Source organism: Lytechinus pictus, chromosome 2 (assembly GCF_037042905.1).
Source record: "Lytechinus pictus isolate F3 Inbred chromosome 2, Lp3.0, whole genome shotgun sequence".
Taxonomy (NCBI): Eukaryota; Metazoa; Echinodermata; class Echinoidea; order Temnopleuroida; family Toxopneustidae; genus Lytechinus; species Lytechinus pictus.
In genome coordinates this window covers 29,397,044-29,409,249 of record NC_087246.1, presented here as the reverse complement: position 1 = coordinate 29,409,249, position 12,206 = coordinate 29,397,044, and the positions used below count along the sequence as shown (strand labels likewise).

The window sequence follows — 12,206 nt, the reverse complement described above, 5'->3', positions numbered from 1 at the left end:
GCTGTGTGCAAATTTCAGTGTATTTCGCTACAAGCTACTGATCGAAGTATCGTTGGATGATAAATTTTGTGTCCATCAATACCCGCTGAGGTTGCGCCGTGTGCGTGCGGGTCCATTTGGTAAGGAATGGGCCTTGACAAAAAGGATTCCCCCCCCCCTCTCTCTCTCAGTTAAATGACATTATAGATCTATTTTTATGCACCTTCTTCTTCTTCCCCTTAATTCCTCCCCTTCCCCCCCCCCTTCATTGTTTTACTACTTACAAACACAAGGGCGTTCGTCCGCCATGCTGATACTCGCGGGTATATCGCATACGAGAATGTGCCGCTCTGGACAGTGGGTCGTTTTTGCAAAAAATACGGCCGACCGTATACAGTAGTACCCTACATACACATTGGGTTACATGAATATCAAAATTAATCTGGAAAATGGGTCTATATTTTAAGGAGAATCCTTAGACATGGGTCTTGCTATTGCAAGAAATCCTTAGCCATTGGTCACATTTTCAAGTGAATAATCCTTAGACATGGGTCCGTTACTGAAAAAAAAAACAAATGCTTATAAGAATCCCCAGGATAAGCCCCCCCCCCCCCCAAGCCCCGGAAATGTCTATGTTAGTCCCGGGACTATAGTATATAGATCATACCTGTCGTATTTCCACATCTTAGTACGATAGCAATGGGCACCGGGGTACGTCACTCTATGCATATCTGGCAAACTCGGCCGACCGTATACAGTACCCTACATACACATTGGGTTGCATGAATATCAAAATTAATCTGGAAAATGGGTCTATATTTTAAAGAAAATCCTTAGGCATGGGTCTGCATGTATTTTAAGGAGAATCCTTAGACATGGGTACCTGTTCACGGTCAAATGACCCTTGAAATGGGTGAGGGTTTCAAGCCCCGAGCCTCACACCCGTCCGAACATAATCCAAGTACCCCCTTATTATAATAGGCTACCTTTCTTTCTAAACAAAATACCTCAACGACGCCATTCGTTGGTAAACCCTATTACTGGCGCCTGGTCTGGACAATGGTTATTGGCATGTGTGTAAATGAGAATGGTTGAGGTATGCGCAGTGACGCATAGGCCTACCGACAATCTACAGCACCCCCCCCCCCCCCTCCTGCTCACTTTTTCTTTCACCAACGAGATCGTAATATGAAATGTTAAAGAATATAAAGAGGAAAGAGATCTGTTGTGTTATTGGTTAACTGCAGAATGAAGATTATAACGTTTGTTTTGGGTGTTTTTTTTTTGTAAGTCACGACTATACTGAGGTTGCTCTGGTAGGGAGGAGAGACGACCGGGGGAGGTGGAGGGGGCTAAAGTGGAAGTGTTAAGTTTTTCATTTTGCTTTTAAAATGTTTTATTTCATCTTTTTTTCTGTCGGTGAAAGGAAAGTATAGGGAAGCACCATGCAGTTATGAATTAATTAGTCAGTCTATCTTTATAAAGTGCCGTCAGGTCTGTAAATTCTATGTTCTTTGTTTTTATAGATATAAATACGTATGAAGTTCTTTGTCAATTTATAAAGAATTGTATGGTTAATAATTGTTGCCATTGTTGCGAATATGCATGGTGTCACTACAAGAAACGAATTTTAAAATAATATTTTAAGACAAACGACCCATCCAGCGTCAAGTTCACCAAAGGTATTTCCGTTTTTCTATTAAGTTTATCCATTAATTCATAAATCTATTATTCAATTGTTTATTCATTTAACAAATTGATAAATTATGATAAATTCCAGTGATGTATCAATTTATTCAAATATTCATCATTAATTGATTAGGTAACTCATTCATTCATCCATTCATTTATACATCCAATTATCCATTCATTTATTCATTCATTTTATTCGTCTATCTACATGTATCTAGCAATTTATTTATCTATCTATAATATTCATTTTATTCATCTATCTATTTCCTTTTATTTTTCTGAATTAGCATTTTGAAAATTGTTGGGGGACCTCGAAATCGCGCCAACTTTAACTGTACCCCCACCCGATATGCAAACTAAGTATTGTAATGGCATTTACCGCAGCCGCAGTTTGTCATCAATACGAAGGTGTTATGTAACGGACCTATCTTGTTATAAGCTACCGTTATAAGCTACGAACGCGTCTCGCACGCATGGTCCATTTTGTATAGCATAAGCGGAGGCGTGCTAATAATGAACATTTCTTAAAAACCACCTCAGCAGTTCAGCATATCATCTTGTTAGAAGCTACGGATATATTCATCACTTTGACCAATAGGAAAGCTTCATCGGAATGGTCAATGGAGGCCGAGTTTCAATGATTGTGAAAAAAAACCTGTGGAATGCGGACCAATATAATTTAGATGAAAATAAAGCATCTTTACTTTGCCATTTAATTTGCTTCACTTAATTCGCGCCGATCCGGTGGATCCGGTGGATACCTGTTTATTTCGACATTCTGGCTCGATCGTCATCTTTCTGATTGAAGGTAAGGTAGGCCTAATCAAACGTTCTTTTTAAGGTGAAAATTAAAACATGTTCGATTTTCTCTCAGTATCAAAAATGATATGGGAAATTATTGATAGTTTTAGGATGCAGATACAGAATTGTTAAATTTTTTTCATTTGTGATCTTGTTAGCGAGCTTCACAAGAGTTACAGGGAGATTTCCCTGTTGCGGCAGTGACATGGCCAATGAGGTAAAAAAAACGAAGGAGTGTCGTCTCATTCATTTTAGCCGCGTTTGATGCCGCAGGATATTATGTCGGGCATGCGTTTCATTGGCTTTTTCTTGCAGATTGTAGACAAAAGATTCCTATCTAACCAGGCGCAGATCCAGGGGGGCACATGCTGCCCCCCCCCTTTAAGAAGCAAGATTTAAATTTTTAATGTAAAAATGCCATTTAAACCGAGGTTTCCCCCCCCCCCCCCCCTCTTTCGAAATTGAAGACTTTTTTTGTTGCTTGTCAAATTTCTTCGGGTACGAAATATCCTTTATTTGTGGTTGAAAACCTTTTTTTGGGGGGGGGCTTGTCAAAAATTTCCTCCGAAAAATTTGCCCCCCCCCCCCCTTTTTGGAAATTCCTGGATCCGCCCCTGTATCTAACCACATATTTGCTGGCCAGATACTAGGAAATAATTTTTGTAATGATGGTTACTTTTCGTTGCATCTGGTCGGATATTATGAGCATACACATTGCTAATTTTGACTTTCGATGGAATATGCGTTCTTGTTCAAACAGTCCAATATTCTCGACATACTTCATGTTTTTAAGGTTGAAATGTCATTTATATTTTGGATTTTTTTTTAATGCATCATAATATTCTGCAGTACTTTTTTTCAAATGTGTGATATTGATTTCGACTTATGACTTCATGAGTAAAAATAAGCACTGGGTCCTTGTCGAGCTTAAATCTGTTGTATGCATTTGTGTTCATTGCTCGTTTATTCCCAAATGTATCCAATAATGCACTCCTTTGAATATAAAAAAAAAGGAGTTCAAATGATTATGGTCAAGAGTCCCTGTTTTCGTACTGCTTCCGTTGTTTAGATGCGCGGAACTTTAGAAACATATACAGTCGTTGCTATGACAGACAATCCTAGTATAGGACAAGCTTTAATGTTGACAACTTTTTTCAACTTTAGATAAAAACGGATTGTCGGTCGACGTAATCATGGTAGGCCTAATTAGATTAAAATCCCCGTTCGTGCTCATTTGTAATAGGGTCCAATAAAATTATTGTAATCAAAATTCATTAGCTCTTTTTTTTATTTACAGAAGGAAATCTACAACCATGACTGAACGCAAGGCCGTGATCAAGAACGCTGATATGTCAGAAGATATGCAGCAAGACGCCATCGACTGCGCCTCCCAGGCAATGGAAAAATTCAACATCGAGAAGGACATCGCAGCCCACGTCAAGAAGGAATTCGACAAGAAGTTCAACCCTACTTGGCATTGCATAGTGGGTCGCAACTTCGGCAGCTATGTGACGCACGAAACAAAGCATTTCATCTACTTTTATCTGGGTCAAATCGCCATCTTACTTTTCAAGTCTGGATAGACTTTGGAATGTGGTATTAGAACTGCTTCTCTAATTTAACCACACGTTAATAAACTAACATGCACCTTCAGTACATTATCAATGATTAAATTCATCAGCCGAGCAAATATCAGCCATGAATCCTTGAAACTTCATTTTTGGACAACGAGACGAAATCTCCCTGGCCTCTGAAGAAGCCCCAGACCCGATGTTGTTCGGGTACTTTTCTAAGGAAAAGCCATCACCTTGATCCACATTGGTACTTTCATCCATGACTGCAACGTTGAATGCGACGATGGCAACGCTGATCATGGCGATGACGACGGTCATGGCAACTGGGTGACGACAGTTGGGACAATATCAAAATGAGACGAAGCATCGACAAGTCATCTGCAAATGATTTCCGAAAGGAAAAGAGATGATATTGAAAAAAAAAACAGACCAGAAACTAAATAGACTATATACATCGTTTATAATATTTCATGTTTGTATAATATCAGATGTTTGAGACATCTTCAGACGTTCTTTTACCTGTTTACATTAAAAATAAAGCCGAATTTCTGTGGATAAAAAAAAGGGGGGCACATTTTCCCCGAGGAAAAATTTTTGACAGGCAAAAAAAAAATTTTTTTAATGGTTTTCAACCTAACCTAAAATAATGACATTTCGTCCACGAACATTTTTGACAAGAAAAAAAAAGGTCTTCAGGGGGGCACACTTTTACATTACAAATTTTAATTGTGCCTCTCAAAGGGGGGGGCACGGGCCGGCTGTGCCCCCCCCCTCCTGGATCCGCCAGTGCATTTTACGATTGAATAAATACTTCAATAAATATATCTATGCAAATCTATTTGCATATTCTGTACAATCGATTAAAAAAACTCGAAAGTTGGTTATATTTTTATTATGCTTTATCAAAAATGATTGGTTGATTGTTTTGCTATCTCCTGGTGGATTGGGGTGCCTAGGGGAATTATCGTTAAACGAAATTCGATTGGAGCTTGCGTAATCAATCGTAATTCTTGCAATCAGAATGGAAATAATATATATTTTTTAATTGATCTTCTGTTTTGTGCAACAAAACATCAATTTGATTGGTTATATATTTAAAATTCATCCCTGGAACTTTTTATCATGTAATTTTTGCAGTCGCTAGCAAATCATTCTCTTTCAGCATCAGCCATCGTGGCCATTGCAATGCTTTTTCTGGCAAGCTTTCGCATAAGCGTTCGCATTGTCAAGTACTATCTTCGCATGAAAAGTAATAAATAATAAATAAAAAATTTAGTATGTTGGTAGACGGGTCTATTGATGTTCACGGTTATGGATTGAGAGAGAGGAGGAGAGCAAGAGAGAGAGAGGGAGAGAGAAAGACAGAAGGGAGACAGATAGAGACAAACAGGGGGCTAATCCTACTGTACACTTTGGTTGATAGTGAGGATGAAAATATATTAAACAGAGAGAGAGCGAGTGAATAAATCACTGAAATTATTTCTTAAAGGGATGGTCCGGGCTGAAAATATTTAAATCTAAAAATAAAGTAAAATTCAAAGAGCAAAATGGTGAAAATTTCATCAAATCGGATAAGAAATAAAGTTATTGAATTTTAAAATTTATCAATATTTTGTGAAATAGTTATATGCACATCGTCATGAATATTCATTAGGTAGGCTGATGATGTCATATCCCCCTTTCCTTTTTCTTATATTATTACATGAAATAATTGTTTCATTTTTTTCATACCTGTGTAAATGATGTGTCTCCATTATGATGAAATGAAATGCGGCAACAACTAACTAATGCACTTAATCAGTTGTCGATCCTATTGTTTTAGTTCTTGGTAGAAATTTTTTTAATAAACCTAACTTCATATAATAAAATACAAAAGAACAAGTGGGGATATGTCATCATCAGCCCACCTAGACATGCCTAGAACTGTTTCACCGGAATAAGCCAGTTCACGGTTAGCTCATGATAAACTTTTCTCAAATGACCTTTGTGATTTTTCATAAGGATAAGCACTATAATTTTCAAATGTAGATGTTGCGTAAGCTTTACCGGTAGAGTATTCAAATTCTAGGAACAAAATGCATTGTATAGACCAGGTGGCTAGAATAGCTAGAATAGTACATCAGGGATAAAGTTTGGAAATCTGTTTTATTGTCTGCCTCTGGCACATTTGACTTTTGTTTAGGCTACTGTCAAATACCAGTGATTATGAAGGCTCTATTTATTATTCTTCAGCTTGGATGTGATAAATATTTTGAAAGGAATACATGTATAATCATCAAATCACAAATGCCTATGTCAGTGAATTTGAAAGCCACCTTCATGGTTGTCTCCAATGACCTTTTTCTGCTCGTGCGCAGTTTACAACCGTGAACAGGCTTATACTGTAAATCTTAAAAATTCAATAACTTCTGTATTTGTTATCCGATTTTGATCAAATTTTCATCATTTTGCTTTGTGGATTGTACTCTATTTATTGAGATATAAATCTTATATCTCCAGCCTGGACCATCCCTTTAAGCATTCTCCACTGAAGAAACTGGAACAAAAATGTATATTGAGCGATGAAGAGAGAGAGAATGGATAGAGAGCATGTGGACGGAAGGGAGAGAGAAGAATGTGGTCGAAGGATAAGTAATATAATTGAGGGAAATAATATACCCACTCAAAGGAAACTATAAGCATACTGAATAAATACAAAACGAAAATTTCATGTTGATGAATTTAACCCCCCCCCTAAAAAAAAAAAAATATATATATATATATATAAATAAATGAATGAACGAAAGGAAAAAAGAAAGAAAGAAAGAAAGGAAAAATACAAATAAACGAAAATGATCAAGGAAAAATGGCCACGTTCGCTTCCCTCCCTCGGGTTCATGCTTCGAGCCCCCCTCCCCTCCCCAATCGGGATTACCTGCTAGTCATAAGGGTCGCTGTTATTCAACGGAGAGTGTCACTAGCCATAATAGAGGAAGGTCACGAGTAAATACGAAATGAGGGGATCACTACAGTAATAATCTCTTTTTTTTTTAAATCTCAATTTCTAACATATAGGTTTCACTCTTTACACAATATTTACCCTTTCTTTCCCTGCTTTCTGTCCTTTTTTTTTTTTTTTTACTTTTGGGGGTTTCTACCGCAAGATTACCTGTCAAAATGTACGAGCACTAGCGTACCTACGGGGGGGGGCAGGGGGGGTATCTTTGCCCCCCCTGACGGGCTTGAGAAACCTTTTTTGCCCCCCCCTGACGAGCTTTAAGACCTTTAATGCCCCCCTGACGAGCTTGAAGACCTTTTTTTTTTTTTTTTTTTTTTTTTTTTTTTTTTTTTTTGCTTGTCAATTTTTTTCTGGTACGAAATACTTTATCGGAGACCTTTTTTTTTTTTTTTGCTTGTCAATTTTTTTCTGGTACGAAATCCTTTATTTGTGATCGAAGACCTTTTTTTTTTTTTTTTTTTTTTTTTTTTTTTTGCTTGTCAAATTTTTTGGTGGACGGTTTTGCCCCCCCTGTGGAAAATCCTAGGTACGCCACTGTGTACGAGTCCTTTATGTGTTCATATTTATGAGTTGGGACAAAAATGCGGACAAAAAAAATGCACGAAAAGATCGACAGTAGAGGTGTTGTGTATAAATTTTCTTTCCCCCAAATCTGACAAAGTTGAAAAATTATTTAAAAAAAAGAAAATAAATAGAGACCATCATGGGTAGAGGCCACGCAGTTAATTCTCTTGTTTTCCATAAAGCTATTCGTTTGGCAGGGGCGGGGCCCTTGATCCACCTATAGTTCGTAATCCATTAGCGCCCATAACGAATATTTTCCCAGTTCTTTGTGAAGAGTTGATAAACTCGTTTTCTGGGTTTTTGACATTTATTGTGCTCGATGGATATAATGTATTCCAAATATCGTCATCAACAAATATTTTCTTGGATCTTTGCTAAAGTGAATGGTTAGGTTGAAAGAAGTATTTTGTTTGTTTGTATGCTTGTTACTTACTTCGTCCCGTGTGTTCATTCATTACATAAGGGATGAAAGCTTTTATTATAATTTGGCTGATTTTTCGAGGGCTATTTGTGAAATAAGGAGAAAAAAGAGGCGGCTTCTCTCGCTCAATTGCCATGTACGATAGTTGTTTACTGACCCATGGACAACATGGGAAGAGATTAAAAGCTACTGTTATAAGCCACGGATTTGATTTAAGCTCAACCAGTTAAAATACTCTAATGAATACGAGGGCGGTGTCCAAAATTCATACCACATGATTTACTTAAAAAAAATACCGTCCTTTTTAACCAATGACGCATGAAAACAAATCAATTCTTTAAGGATCTTGGAGTAGCTCAAAGTTTTGGCAGTGTTAGATGCGTTTGTGGATGTTTAAATCGATGCCACTTTAAATCACAGATTGCCTGCAAAATAGTGACACGTACATTCGTTCTCGAACAAAAACATACAACTTGCAAGGACGCATATTACGCTCATATTACTTGGTACAGTATTTTCCAAAGGTGAGTTTTCATCTGGTTGATTATTTCTTTCGCCGTGGAATCAGTGCTCTCATAGATTTCATTGAACGCGTATTCATTATATTGGAAATTATAATGATAACATTTTTAAAAAAAGAATGGTAAATACGTTTAAAATGTGTTAATATAAATTGTAAGGTATAATTTAAGATATATTATATATATTTAAAATCAATGATCATTATCTTAAAATAAAATGGTATTATAAAGGCATTATGATTTCATAAGAAATTAGAGGGCACTTTGTCATGATTTTAAACGAAAAATTTTGAAAATCGTGTCATCATTTCGGCCGGGGGAAGGGTTGGTAGCTTTCTTAAGAGTCCAAGTTATTTTCCTATCATAGTGACTCATTCAATGCATTCATATATAAATTAACCATGTATTTTACTCCCCTTGCAGTTTCAGAAATTCAACTCATCATCACTGTAAGTCGTCATCATGTCTGAGCGCAAGGCCGTGATCAAGAACGCTGATATGTCAGAAGAAATGCAGCAAGACGCCATCGACTGCGCCACCCAGGCAATGGAAAAATTCAACCTCGAGAAGGACATCGCCGCGCACACCAAGAAGGAATTTGATAGGAAACATCACCCAACCTGGCATTGCATTGTGGGTCGTAACTTCGGCAGCTACGTCACACACGAGACCAGGCATTTCATTTATTTTTACGTCGGACAAATGGCTGTTTTGCTCTTTAAATCAGGGTGAAATTATTATTCGACACTTTCTAGATGAAATAACAAAGAGCATGATAACTGGAGAAAAAGATTGGTATGGGTTCTGGAAACATTATACGGACACCCTCAAAAGATGCAACGAACACATTAACTCTACGAAAAATATTTCAACGATGCCTATTTTGACTCTTGGCCGGCACTATCTACAAGAAGAAAGCTCACATTTGGCTCAAGTTTTATGAATTCATGTTTTTTTTTATGTCACATTTTGCTCAAGTTGGACTGTCCCACTAGCCACGCCTACACTAATTGATGAATCAAGGTTTACAACCGGCCCTTTTCACCGAGATGACTCACAGCAAAAATTGTGGTGTTAAGCGGTGTACATAGAGGACCACACCAGTTATTTTACACCAGTGTTAAATTGACAGTGTTAGTTTAACATCTATAGGTGTTATTACAACACCTTTGGTTTTTACATTTACACTCTTTGGTGTTATGTTCGATCTCTAGGGGGTAATTTTAACACATCAGGTTGTGGTCCTCTATTAATACCAACTGTTGTCAGTTTTAACACCACAGTTCTTACAGTGCTACTTTTTACTAATAAAGTTTTAGTAGAGTAGGATTATCATATTTGACACGAAAACAGGCTTGAACTTACCATCTGTAATATGGCTGTTATAGTCACAAATCAATATTGAATGAATTTTATCTCGCCTGCATAATTATCAGGAGTGAGACTATAGGCGCCGCTTTTCCGACGACGACGGCGGCGGCGGCGTCGATAACCTATAAGGTTAAGTTTTTGAAATGACATCATAACTTAGAAAGTATATGGACCTGGTTCATGAAACTTGGACAAAAGGGTAATCAAGTATTTTTTAGGTCAAAGGTCATTTTGGGTCAATTAACTTTGGCCATATTGGGGGTATTTGTCGAATTACCATCGTAACTTTGAAAGTTTATGGATATACTTCTTGAAATGAGGACATAGAGGGGTAATCAAGTATCACTGATCATCTTGCACAAGTTTTAGGTCACATGGTCAAGGTCAAATGTCCTAATGATTGTAGTACCATATTATTTTATAAATGGTGTTTTTTAACAATTATTTTGTAGTTGTTTTCAAAGTCAGCAATGCTGCTATATTGAATTTCGTAATGCAGGCGAGTCTGATATAGGCGCTCCATATGTTGATATTTAATTTTTGACTTGTTGAATCTCATGAAACAATTTCATTAAAAGGGTTGGAACAATACTCTCATTATAGACTCAAATATTCAAAATCATTCATTCTGTTTGAAAGTAACTTCTGGTGCCAGTTGCATAACTTTGCCATCGTATGGAAATTACAATTGGGATCATGCTCAACTGCTATTCGAAATCTCGGATTCCCTTAAATGTTCCAAATGGGTGGCGAAATTACCATAATAGTAATATGCAACGGTGACTTAGAAAAAGACTTAATTCGATTCTATTAGCCCAAATTCACAAATCCTGAATGTTTTGTGGTTAACCTAAGCGGTAAAAGTTTTCAACAACAAAACTGCAAAAAATTAATACATATTATACTATTTTTATTATTTATTGTATAGCATACAACTAATTTTGTCTTAGTTCTTAGCTTCATTTTTAAGAGTTTTCGTGTCTGTTCTCAAAACAAAATTATGGATGCTTTATTTCAATACATGTTTTACTTCTGTTCAACGAATTAATTATTTTTAAAGGGTCTCTGCGCCTCAAACATTTTTGTTCCTGCTATGTATTCTTATCTGAAAATGTTACACTCTTTTTCTTGTCAATGTGAATGTTTTTCTCCATGATGAACATATAAAACAAACAAATAGATTGTATAGTAATACGAATTATTGTGAAATCATAATGTCTGTCAGTTGCTTCTACAAGATTTTGAAAATAAACAAGATGATAACAATTAAATGGAATGTGACTTGTTGCATATGCAGGATCACGAAAATGAAGGTGAGAGAATATAGGAGAGCATTAATATGAAAGGGAGAGAGAGGGGGAGGGTTAACATACCGGTAAATCAGAAAGTGGAACAGCTAGAGAGGCCTTTCTAGAGTTACATGAGGAAAAGATAATACAATGAGAGAGAGGAGAGAAGGAGATTGAGAGAAGAAGAGAGAAGGAAAAATAAAGATATAAACAAACATGCTTGAATGTACCAATGTTATGTCAATGGTATTTTGCATGGTGAAAAAATAAATCAATAAATAAACAAATATACCTTCGTAATATAAAATTTCATTATTACGTTATTGCGTGGATGTGTGTATGAGAGGAAGATAAAAAGAGAGAGAGGAGGGAGACATGAACAATCATTATTCATAAGGAAAAAATACATATTATTAAATAAAAAAGAATAAATAAACGAATAGATAGATAGATAGATAGATAGAAAAATAAATAAAAGTTCCACGATCAAGAAAAAAGACGGAAAATTAAGGAGAAAATGAAAGAAGACGAAAAGAAAAGATTTAAAGTGAAAACCAATGCACGCGTCAGTGGCCATATACCTTGCATGGAATGAAGTCTCTTGATAGAAATGAATGTGCCTACTCAGAATATGTTATACAGAATGGGTGAAGTTGGTTGTTAAAAGCTACGGTTACAAGCCACCGACTTTATTTAAGCTCTACCAATAGATATTCGTCATGCAACGGTCGAATGGAAAAACTTTTATCATGAAAAAAAAGTAACACACCTCTTTAAAGTTTAACAAATGAGGCATGAACAAACATATAGAAATATCAAGGTCTTAAGGACTTTTATTAAGTTTGATGGGTGTTTTTTAGAAAGCAGTGGAATTTTTTTATTCGCATATTTTATTTCATGCTGCTTATCTTGTCAACATCATCACCAAACTGTTAGAAATACTTTTTTTTACAGAGGCGGCCGAATTATTTTATTTTGTTGAACATTTATTTAAAC

General features: G+C 36.3%; 2 long non-coding RNA genes across 2 annotated transcripts; both read left to right on the top strand.

The window, feature by feature from the left end:
- The first annotated feature begins 2,144 nt into the window (after window positions 1-2,144).
- Window positions 2,145-5,321, top strand: LOC129273035 (uncharacterized). Its single transcript, XR_010296819.1, has 2 exons — window positions 2,145-2,479; window positions 3,770-5,321. It is a non-coding gene; the product is annotated as an uncharacterized LOC129273035 (long non-coding RNA).
- A 2,718-nt stretch (window positions 5,322-8,039) lies between these two features.
- LOC135157945 (uncharacterized) lies at window positions 8,040-11,192 on the top strand. The gene is made up of 2 exons (XR_010296818.1): window positions 8,040-8,553; window positions 8,974-11,192. It is a non-coding gene; the product is annotated as an uncharacterized LOC135157945 (long non-coding RNA).
- Window positions 11,193-12,206: the final 1,014 nt, after the last annotated feature.